Source organism: Mixophyes fleayi, chromosome 7 (assembly GCF_038048845.1).
Source record: "Mixophyes fleayi isolate aMixFle1 chromosome 7, aMixFle1.hap1, whole genome shotgun sequence".
Classification (NCBI taxonomy): Eukaryota; Metazoa; Chordata; class Amphibia; order Anura; family Limnodynastidae; genus Mixophyes; species Mixophyes fleayi.
Window position 1 is genome coordinate 113,374,841 of NC_134408.1, and position 10,888 is coordinate 113,385,728.

Consider the following 10,888-nt stretch of genomic DNA (forward strand, 5'->3'; position numbering starts at 1 on the left):
ATTACTGAGCGCTGCGGAAGGACTACAGTGACAGGATCAGCAGTATTGATCAGGCCGGGGACGCCCTCGCCCCGATCATTAATGCAGCTGAGCATTGTCAAGGGCCCCCCTGGATGCTCGAGTCCCCTGGGCTGTAGCCCAGTTAGACCTCAGGTTAATCCGGCCCTGGTCAGGACAGACTAACACTGTTGCTCTGTTTGTGGAGTAGTCAGTGCTTGCAAAGGTGTTATTCTGTACTAGCACTGAATTTACCATACAACCAACCTAATATGAGGGTAACCTGGAGCCAGTGTGTAAATGTCATTATCCTCAGGTTTGTGCTGAACTTAAAGGGGGCTTTTATGTGGGAACTGGTTAAGCAGTAGCTACAGCCACTAAGCCAGGCGCCAAAGCCACTACATACCTCCATTCTGCACAGACTGAAGGTGGCTTCAGGCCTCAAGTTCTAGATGGGGAGCACTGCCTAAAGAAGGCAATTGACCCAATGTAGCAATCCTGTTGAAGGAGCAGTTCAGGGAAAAATTGAAAATTTTCCTTTGCAGCAGGTATGACCGCCACACCTGCTTCCCTCAAACATTGTCTGCTCACAGTACTGTGGTTAGATTGCATGTAAAGGGAACCTGCTTAATCCTTGTATACTGCAACGGCCACTTTGGGTCATTCCCCTTCTTACATAGTGCCCCAAGTCCACCATTTCCCCCCCATATACAGGCCCGGCGCTCCCATTAGGCAAGGTTAGGCACTTGCCTAGGGCGCCGGGCTCTGGAGGGCGCCTGGAGGGCGCCACAGAATTCTAAAAGACTTTAAAACTGTGCGGCGACCGCTGACCATACCATGGCCGCCGCACAGCATTCAGATGCACAGGGAGGGGGGGGAAGAGGCTATTTTGTCACCACCACCGCCTCTCTGCTCCGTCTCCTCCCCTCCACTTACTAGTGTCAGTGAGTGGAGGGGAGGAGACGGAGCAGAGAGGCGGCGGTGGTGAGACAAGGTAAGGAGAGGAGTGATTTTTGCGGGAGGGCGATTTTTGCGGGGGGGGGGGAGGGGGGCGCCGCTTTTTTAAAAATGCCTAGGGCGCCGTGGACCCTAGCACCAGCCCTGCCCATATAGCTGGTAGGGATCCATCCCCTGAAACTACCACTGTTCCTGTTATATCACTACCGATAGCTGCTCTATACAGGTGTAAGTAAAGCCCTCACATATATGGGGTCCCAGCTCAGATCTTACACTAGCTACCACCAAACATGTGGGAGCCCCAAAGCAGCCTGTTTAGCAGATATTGGCTAGTTCTGAATTCCCATGTAATGTTGTGCAGTGGTATCATCTTACAGTACTTTAATGTTACAAGGAGGGATAGAAAGAGCCCTGAGCCTGCATTGCATATTAGGGTGAACGTGCTTGGGCTTCTCCCTTTATTGCTTTACTTCTGGATGAAGAGTCTACATTCATACTGCTGGGGTGAGGGCGTGCATATCTCCCAGCATTCCAAGGATCAGGACCTGAATTAGGGTTCAGGCTACCCTAGGCTAATACACTCATAGGACCCCCTCGCTTTCAACGCCAGGGCTAATATGCGGTAGGTAAAAATGAACTCATGACAAATTAAAAATTTGTCTTGCCAATGTTATGTTCCCATGTTTTCGAAACTCAGCTCCACTTGGCTTTTTGAAAGGGCCACAGCAATCTATGTCACTCGTTTTGTTTTCATTAAAATCAGAACAGAATAGAAGAACGGAGGCATGAACGAGGGCTACTGCGGGTGAAGATGTGAAGGGGACTGTCTTACCTGCACCTGTCACCTTCCTTGTCTCTCCTAATTGCTTGTATCATGGGAATACATCAAGATTAAGACCTTACTACATTTTTTTGGGAGATTTATTTTTACTTTGGAAAACAACTATTCTCTTTTATTTTAAAATTAATTTCAGTTTATACCTTTCCCAGTCACAAATTGCATCCCCAAATATGTTGTGCCCTTCCAAAGCCTTGAGCCCTAGGCTGTAGTCTAGTCTACCTATTGGATAATCATTCCATGACAAGGCTTAAAATTGGGACAACATTTATAGGGATCCTAATCATGCCCTTATTCTGCCTAGCCACACCCTGTTTACATGAGCCCCACATCAAAATTAGAGAGCCATGCCCATTTTGCCCATACAAAATCAGGGCTGTCTACAAATGTTGGGACTCTTACATGGTAGCAAAGGGTGCATCTGATTGAACTAATATCTACTTGCTGCTTAAACGCACACCTCCTGAAATGGGTAGTTTGGAAGCTTTGCAGAATGGTGTATACAGTAGTAAATGTGGAGGATGTAAGTGACATCCCCATTAATAAAGATCTTCTGGATATCCTTATATTACTCATCACAAACATCCAAACATGCAATATTTTTCTACACAGTTATGTATTTATATATTTTTTGCAGAGTTTCAGAATTGAACAAACATGAATATTTTCTATAGTATCTACAGTGTTTCAATAAACGTGCAAGAAATCCTGCATAGACTCCTCTAAAAATGTCAAACTGCATTGTAGTAAGCTTTGAATAAGACATCACTTTTCTCCCTTATTAATCACTTAGACTGAGTTTTAGAAAAAATGAGCACATCTGGTTTCTTTACCATATTTACAGCAGGTGGGAGTGAAAGCTGGTTGTTATTTACAGATTTCAGTATCATAGCAGAGGTCCCTGATAATGATAGATCACTATTTTCCCAGGACACATTCTCCCCAGAGCTTGTCAAGAATGTGAGCTGCATGATATCTCTTTTTTTCTCATCTGTTCCTTCCAACTCCATGTACCCTCTCTTCCATCTTCCTGTCCCGTATTCATCAACTCTGCTAAATAGTCTTAGCATCTGAAGACTTGCCAATCGGCACCTCCAATCCTGATATTTATCAGCATTTGTTTTTATATTATTTATGTATAGGCAACTGCACAGTACCACTTCACTACTTCAACCTGTGCAAGTTATATTCTCACAAGTACATGCATGCTGTCCTCTAGTCTATGCCAATCTCCTCTATCTTCTCCTCCTCTGCTCCTCTGCCTGTCCATCTCCTCTCTTACTCACCACCTGTTTCTCTCAATGGGGCTTATTTAAGATTTCTCGTATTATTGTCCTGTAAAAAATCATCTGTCATTGCAATGTTGGCAGATGAATTTTTGGGGCAATTTACAGCTGAAGTCATGTTGGGACAGCGCATCTGATAGGAGGCTGTCCCTTCAATAACTTTTTCCTTTACTGCACATGGGCGACCTAGGATGGCGCCTGGAGTTAGCCATCTGCATCAAGTGAAATAGCATGAAATAGCTCTGTGCCTGCTCAGAAACAGACCTTAAGCCAATGAACACAATTGCATGCAATTCATCATTAATGCGATTCAGGCAAATGACATGGCTGCCAATGACTCGAGCGTAATGGGGAAGGAAGGGGCAGACTAACGTAGGCAATGTACAGTAAAGCGCTGTGGAGGGCACTCTAAAGCATATGTGGCTGATTCAAGATCTGGGTCTATCGTAAGTATGCTTGGTTTCAGCTGTATCATTTGCACCAGTTACAGGTCAGATGTAAGTACCGACTGATAGTGATGACTGACACGATATAGTATTTGTTATAAAAACTACACTAGCTTGCACAGAACATATGCATGCAAGTAAAATAAAAATAAATAAAGGCGTGTTGTATATACAGTATGCATTAGAAGCATCTTGATTTATGTATTTAATGTAAAAAAATGTATTTTTACAATATAAATCAATATTTTTATTAATGATTATACTGTTAAGATTTATTCATTTATTTTATAATATAAAAAATGTTTTAAGCAAACTGATGTGACCTGATATTGCACATACCCTGGTGCCTATATTGCAGTCTGTTCTGTCTGTCTACAAACAGCAAGTAATGTTTAGGCAGAGCGTACTTACACAAAGATTATAAAATCTTGAGATGGGTTGGGTATGATATGGCGACAGTGAATCATTACAAATGACGTACACTAGATCCTAAATGCAGGAGCACCTGGCGCATAATGAAAGAATTACAGCCGGATTAATTTTGCTACCTATTTTTGGGGGTGACAACCAGGGACTATTTGAAAAATTTTATAAGGTACCTTTTTTTTAACAACCATGGACCATTGGAATGATTACAGGTGAAGAACAAGAAATTTGGTAAGTATTACTGGGGGGGGGGGGGGGGTTCCAATAAAATTATTTGGGAAACAAAGTGGGTGGTTTATTTAAATTTGATCTTGGTGTGTTACAGGTCACAGTATGCCTAGCAAGCCATGGCTATGCTGATGTTTGTAGTACTACGAGCATCAGCATGCCCAAACGATTGATGGCAGGTATTAAGCTTCTGTTCTTCTCGCTGTTCTGTCCCCGGGGAAGCAGGCTGTTGCTCCATCTTGGAACCTGTCATCACCTAACTCTACCCGGAGATACTCGCCCCACGGTGATTGGGAATTAGCCAAGCGGCCGAGATCAGCAAAGATCCAGGACTCCCTGGACCTTCTGTTGACAGACTCTTTTGCTTGTGGAACTTATGCGTAGCTAAGGTGGGTGGGGAACTTTGCTGGGACTCCTATTGACACTGATGATCCGCTGACCTATTGTCCTTGCCTGTGTGATTTCTGAACCTAAAGGGGGCTGGTCAATCTAGCGAAGTTCGGTTCTACATACCCGATATCCTTACAAGAGGGGCCACAATGGTTTTTTTATTTAGTTATTTACTATATTTTGCCGGCGGGTTAACTGGGGTTAATGTTTATGTTTGTTATTTAATATGAACTATTTTGTGACGGGCCCACTGACTGTATTGCCAGCAGGTTTAGTTGCTAGATGTAAACCCCTATACCTGGGAGGTGAGTGCATCTGATTTTAATTGCATTTTAATTGTATTTAAAGCATATAGGTCAGTGTAGGACCTGCATATATTGAGGTACATTTGACGCCGGGCTGCAGGCTTAAATGTTTTGATCAAAATATGAACTAATACCTCATGTTTTCATTTTGCTAGATACACACAGATATGCAGTGTTAAGGATAAGCGCTGACAACTGTCTTTTTTGTTTTGTATACATATATGGGCATTTATATTGCTACCCAGCTGGTATCATATACAATATGGGATATACCGAACGCAGTCTTATTGCCATGCAGCTGGCACCATATATGATATGAGATATATCAACCACTGGCTTGTTTTTTCTTTTGTTTTTTTTCTAAATATTGCCTTTTTTGTCATAGCAGCTGTCCATCAAGCCTATTGAAGACACATTTGAGTGTGGCTCACAAGCAATCCCTTGCTAGATGTAAACCCCTATACCTAGGAGGTGAGTGCATCTGATTTTAACTGCATTTTAATGGTGTTTAAAGCATATAGGTCAGTGTAGGACCTGCATATAATGAGGTGCCCTTGACGTGGGATGCAGGCTTAAATGTTTTAATCAAAATATGAACTAATACCTAATTTTTTCATTTTGCTTGATATACAGTGTTAAGGATAAGCGCTGACAACTGTCTTTTTTGTTTAGTGACTCTAAGGTTTTTGAGGCAGCCGGCGGATACGCCAGCTGCCGCTGGGATTGCCCTTTGAATGTCGACATTGTGACTGTGGACATTACTACCGTCGACAGTCACAATGTCAACATTTTAAACATGTCAACAGAATGAATCTGTTGACAGTCTGAATATTGATATTTTGGTGTTGACAGTAGGACTGTCGACTGAATCTTCTTTGGATATATGACTACATCCCCTTGAGAGACGTTTGGATTTGAATACTATTGGAACTATGCTCAAGTTCTGTTCTCTTTTTTAAAAGCATCTTAGATTCGAATCAGGCCCACTCTGCCTAGGAGTTGGCACTTTAAATGATCTTTTAATAGCTGTACTTTATCCTCTCATCCATCTACCCCATCCATTTCCCCAGGGGGAGCTGGTAAATCTCATAGCTATGCCTGGTTATCTCTGGGATTCTCAACAGATTATAATGTGCTATTTTAGCTTCAAGCAAAGCTGTCTTTTCAGTTATTTTGGGTGCTCTCAGGTCTGCTAGAGATTCCCTTATAAAGCAAGGTAGGAGTTTATTGGCGCAAGGAGCTATTTAACCCAAGTATTGCTCAAAAACAATACATGCAAAATTAGAATTAATCAGAATGTTATTCCCTAAGGAAAGTTCACAAAACCAATTTAAACAGTGCCAACATCTATATAAAGTACCAATGTAAATGACATAAAATAAGCCCACCAGTAAACTCAGAGAGATTATAATGAAATTAATGAGGTCATTTTGGTGCACAAAGTGTTAGAATAGTTTGGTCAAAAGTTCTAGGTGTGGATGCAAATTACTAAACAGGCCTCTGGGGGAAGTGACAAGCCCCAAGATGATGTAATCACACACCCTTTTTCGGTAGCACATGTAATGTATAGAGGAACAGTTATGATTCTGGAGAATTGTATTCAATACAGCAAATATTTAGGTGACCAGCAGGGGCATTGTCACAGCCTGGGATGCCCTTCTTCTTCTTTACTGAAAGTAGATGCTTTAAAAATATTAAAATATGGGGCCTCTACAAGCAAAAGCTCCATTAGCAGAGTGCAGTAAAGCTTTGTGGTGGCCAGTGAGAGACTGGCCACCACATCTCTCACTGTGTCCTTTTGCCACTATATTTGATGATTCAATGTTATTGTAAAGTTCTACCATGGTAGCTATGAGTGCTAGAAGTTACATTACGTGGGCAAAAGCATAAGGTCACTAGGTCCAAAGGGGTACTCTGCTCAGGGCCGGTGCAAGTCCTGGGGGTGCATCTTCACCACAGTAGTGGCGCATCCACCTCCGATAATTTTGTACCTTGGTCAGTGAGCGGTGGGTTGACATCCTCAGCTCCTTGGACTTGGGGTGTGATGCTTGGCTGTGAGATCATAGGCAAATGCCCTACTCCTAATGTAATACTGACAGGGAGGAGCAGCAGCCAGCAACTTCACAGGTAAAGAGCTACCACCTGCTTCCCTTCATGTTAGTGGTCCATTTGGGGGCACCGCGGGGGGCATTAATATGTGATTAAGATGTTCACTAACCATTGGCGCTTTGGGTTCGTCTAGTGGTAGCGCCGGCCCTGACTCTGCTGAGGTCTGCTCTGCATATTGGATGTTCCTGGGTGGAATCTGCTCTGATACAGAAGAAACGGTGCATGTGGAGAGACTCCCACTATGCAGATACAGAGAGGGACAAGGCATTTTTAAAAGGACATTTTTTAAAGAAGAATTGTATGTTATACAGTGCTACATCTTTGATTACATCATCAGTAAAATTATAATAAATAGCAGTAGTCTTATTTTATTTGTATGAATTGTAAGTTTGTGGCAAATAGATGAAAAGTATAAAATAGGCGCTGTAAGCTGCTCCTAGTTTCATCATTTTTCCACTCTTTTTTCCTGTGTTTTCTTAAGTTCCTAGTGACACTTTGTAATCCAATGTCCTAGTTGTGTTTTTTTTATTTTAAATGTATCTGTACTTACATGTTCCAGCCAGAAAAAAAAGAATCCATGCTCATTTTTAAATACCGGTAAAATATATTCGCTTCATGTGCACAAATGGGAGGTTGGAGTCATGGAGCTCTGAAGCGAGGGTGATGGTCTAGGTCCTAGGGGGCAAAAAATGAACCTTCACAATTCAGTGGATGTTGGTAGTGCAACAAATGTACATCAATGTTGTCTGTTTGTGACCTTATTGGGCCTTATTGTGATAGATGTATATCAGATATTGTATATCAGATATAATGATAGATGGCTATCAGATATTGAAGGGTTAAAGCCCATCACCTTACTGGCTGAAGCAGCCCTGGCATGTGTCCTGGTCTGTTTTGATGGGTCCTAACAACTGGCTAATCAGCACCTCTCTCCATCACAGACCCATCTCACAATAGAGACCTGAATTCTCCCAGCGAATCTGCTGAACACTAGGGTATAAGCAGTGTACATGTAAGACCACCCAGACAGATCAAACGCAGCCTGCGACTTAAGAGGACACATTCCATTTCATTCACTAAGGACGGCGCACAGATTAATACGCTTGCTTTAGTAGAGTATAAATACTTACATTAATTTTTTATATATACTAGATCTTTATCTCGACATCAGGAGCATTGTCTGCTTATGTTTTTGTAGATAGCTGCCACGCCAGCAGTTTTCACCAGACAAATATGTTTAACAATAGTTCAGTACACTGAGTTGAAAGAGGTCACAGCTAGACACAGAGATTTGAACCAGGCTTATTCGGTTAAAGTTGGAAACAATAGGACACACTGGAGTGGTTCTATTTAAATAAGCCAAGGCTTTTTTTTACAGTACTGGCAGAAGCTTTGTGTATCGAAACATATTGATGGACCTCTAAAATATTGCACTGTACAAAACAACTGTGCTATAACCTGTGCCAGGGCTTTGCCACCACCGGGGATCCCAGGATAATAGCAAGAGGTCTGTGAGACCTGTCCACATATATCAAATGTGGGAAAAAGTGAATAAAAACATAGATACATAATAATAATAAATACATTTTAAACAAAATACTCCTTTTACCCAAAAAAAAATCCTCAAAAAAATGATGCAACAAAACTGCTCCACTTAAAGCTCGGGTCCTAAGTGATTGTCCATGTGGACTGACCAGGGGAGGTTAATATCCACTGTGCCTATCACAAGCTTTTTCCCATGCAGGCTGCTTGTGATTGGCTGAGCTATTGATCCTACCAGTCAGTTGAGGATGCAGTCATTCATCCCTGGGGTGCCAAACAGAGCAGTCCTTCTCACATCATAGATTTGTTTTATTTTATTCCCTGTTCACTGTTATTCCCAGAAGAGGGGTCTAATGGAGTCTTTGTTTAATTAAAGTTTATTTTAAAAAATGTATTTGTGTTTTTATGGCATTTGGTTCACCGCCCTCTCTTGGTTTGCTTACTACCTCTTTGGTCCCTCGCTCAGCATCTACACCTCTAAGACTTGCTTTTCTCTTCTCCACTCTTGTCATCCAAAGTCCCTCAAGACCCTGTTTTCAGCCCTCTACTCTTTTCTCTCTATGCTACCTCTCTTGGTAAACTCTTAGTTTGCCTTGGTCTCCAGTCCCTCTCCCGTCACTCATCTGCTGCACCCTTCTGTATATCCCTCGACTAGCTCTCCACTGCAATTCAAGCGGCTCACCCTCACTTACAAAGCCTCTATAACACTTTCCCACCTTACAACACTGACCTTATCACATGATATATCCCTGCTCTACCTATGTGCTTTGCCTCCCCACTTATTCCCAGCTCCAGGACTTCTCCCGTGCTGTCCCCCACCATTGGAACTTCTTACCTCAGTCTTATATCCTTCAAATGCTCCCACTTCTAGATTGCCTTTCCCCTCACATTTTCTTTCTTCACGTTCATGTCTGGCCTGTCTGCTCCTACTGTCTCTCACATACTTTCCCTCTAAATTGTAAGCTATTATGGGCAGGGTTATACCTACCCTATGGGGTATATTTACTAAACTGCAGGTTTGAAGAAGTGGAGATGTTGCCTATAGCAACCAATCAGATTCTATTTATTATTTATTTAGTACATTCTACAAAATGACAGCTAGAATCTGATTGGTTGCTATAGGCAACATCTCCACTTTTTCAAACCTGCAGTTTAGTAAATATACCCCCATGTCTCTTGTCTGTCAGTCTACCTTGTATGTCCCTGTTATGTGTTACAATGTATAGCAGTGTTGCACCTACTGTCTGCACTATAAGCTGTTATTCTGTGCATTCTATGTTGTTTTTACTATGATAGCTACTCTCATTAGTGTACGTGTTATTATGCATAATTGTGTCCATTCTTTAAGCTTGTGCTTATATATTATTATGTATTTATTTTATCATTTCTGTAATTCTATTTTACTTACTGTACTCTTGTACTTTTGGCTGTACAGCGCTGCTGAATCTGTAGTGCCATATAAATAAAAGATGATGATTTACTTTTTTAATATTTGTTATAATGAGGAGTTACGCCCCTGCACTTTTAAGCAAGAGCTGTAATTCTTTGGAATGGGGGTACCCATATATACCATAAAGTCTGAGCTGGTTCCCTTATGACTGGTGGACCTCACACTGTGACTTGTGTGGCTGCTTTAGTGGGAACCAGCCCAGATTAGCCACATATCAATCAAAATTGCACAATTCGTTCGATTTAGGAATAAAATCTCTATTTACTAGAATAGAGTTTGGTCAATGAATCTACAGTTTTATTACGATGGTTTTGATTGAATTAAACTGCTGAACAAAATTGCTATTTTCTAGATCATTGTATATTCAACACCCAAGAAAGTGAATTGATTATCAGGCCTGTTAGTATCCAGTTGTGGAGACTTGTAACAACTGGTGTGTTAAAGTAATATATATAGAGACAGTGAGAGCAGTTATTGGATATACTGACAGGGAAAATACCTTTAATACAAATGCAGGTCAGGGTCAAACACCCCTTGGAGCAAAAGCCAGTGCTGGGACGGGTTACAGACCATAAATGTTACACGAACCTTGACTGTAAGTGCCCCAGGATATTCCTTCCAACTGTATTATTTTCCTGTTAAATTTGTTATAATTTCACTCCCTGTAACATGTTTGGGGGTAAATTTACTTTTACTTATCTTTCAAATTTTTGCCAATTTTATGTGCGGTTTGGAAACCGTCTAACTTACTAAAGGCCAAACCACACATAAAATTGCATGTTTTTAAACCACACTATTTGAAACTGTAATCCCAATTTTTTTCAATTGGTAGGTAATAAAACCGAGGCATTTATAAAGCCACAGTTTGACAATCCACACTGGAAATCACCAGAAACAAAGGTGACAGGTGAGAT

The 10,888-nt window shown here is 41.5% G+C and overlaps 1 long non-coding RNA gene across 1 annotated transcript; it reads left to right on the plus strand.

The window, feature by feature from the left end:
• Positions 1 to 4,249: 4,249 nt before the first annotated feature.
• On the plus strand, positions 4,250 to 10,013 carry LOC142097038 (uncharacterized). Its single transcript, XR_012678096.1, has 3 exons — positions 4,250 to 4,567; positions 5,262 to 5,344; positions 7,116 to 10,013. It is a non-coding gene; the product is annotated as an uncharacterized LOC142097038 (long non-coding RNA).
• Positions 10,014 to 10,888: the final 875 nt, after the last annotated feature.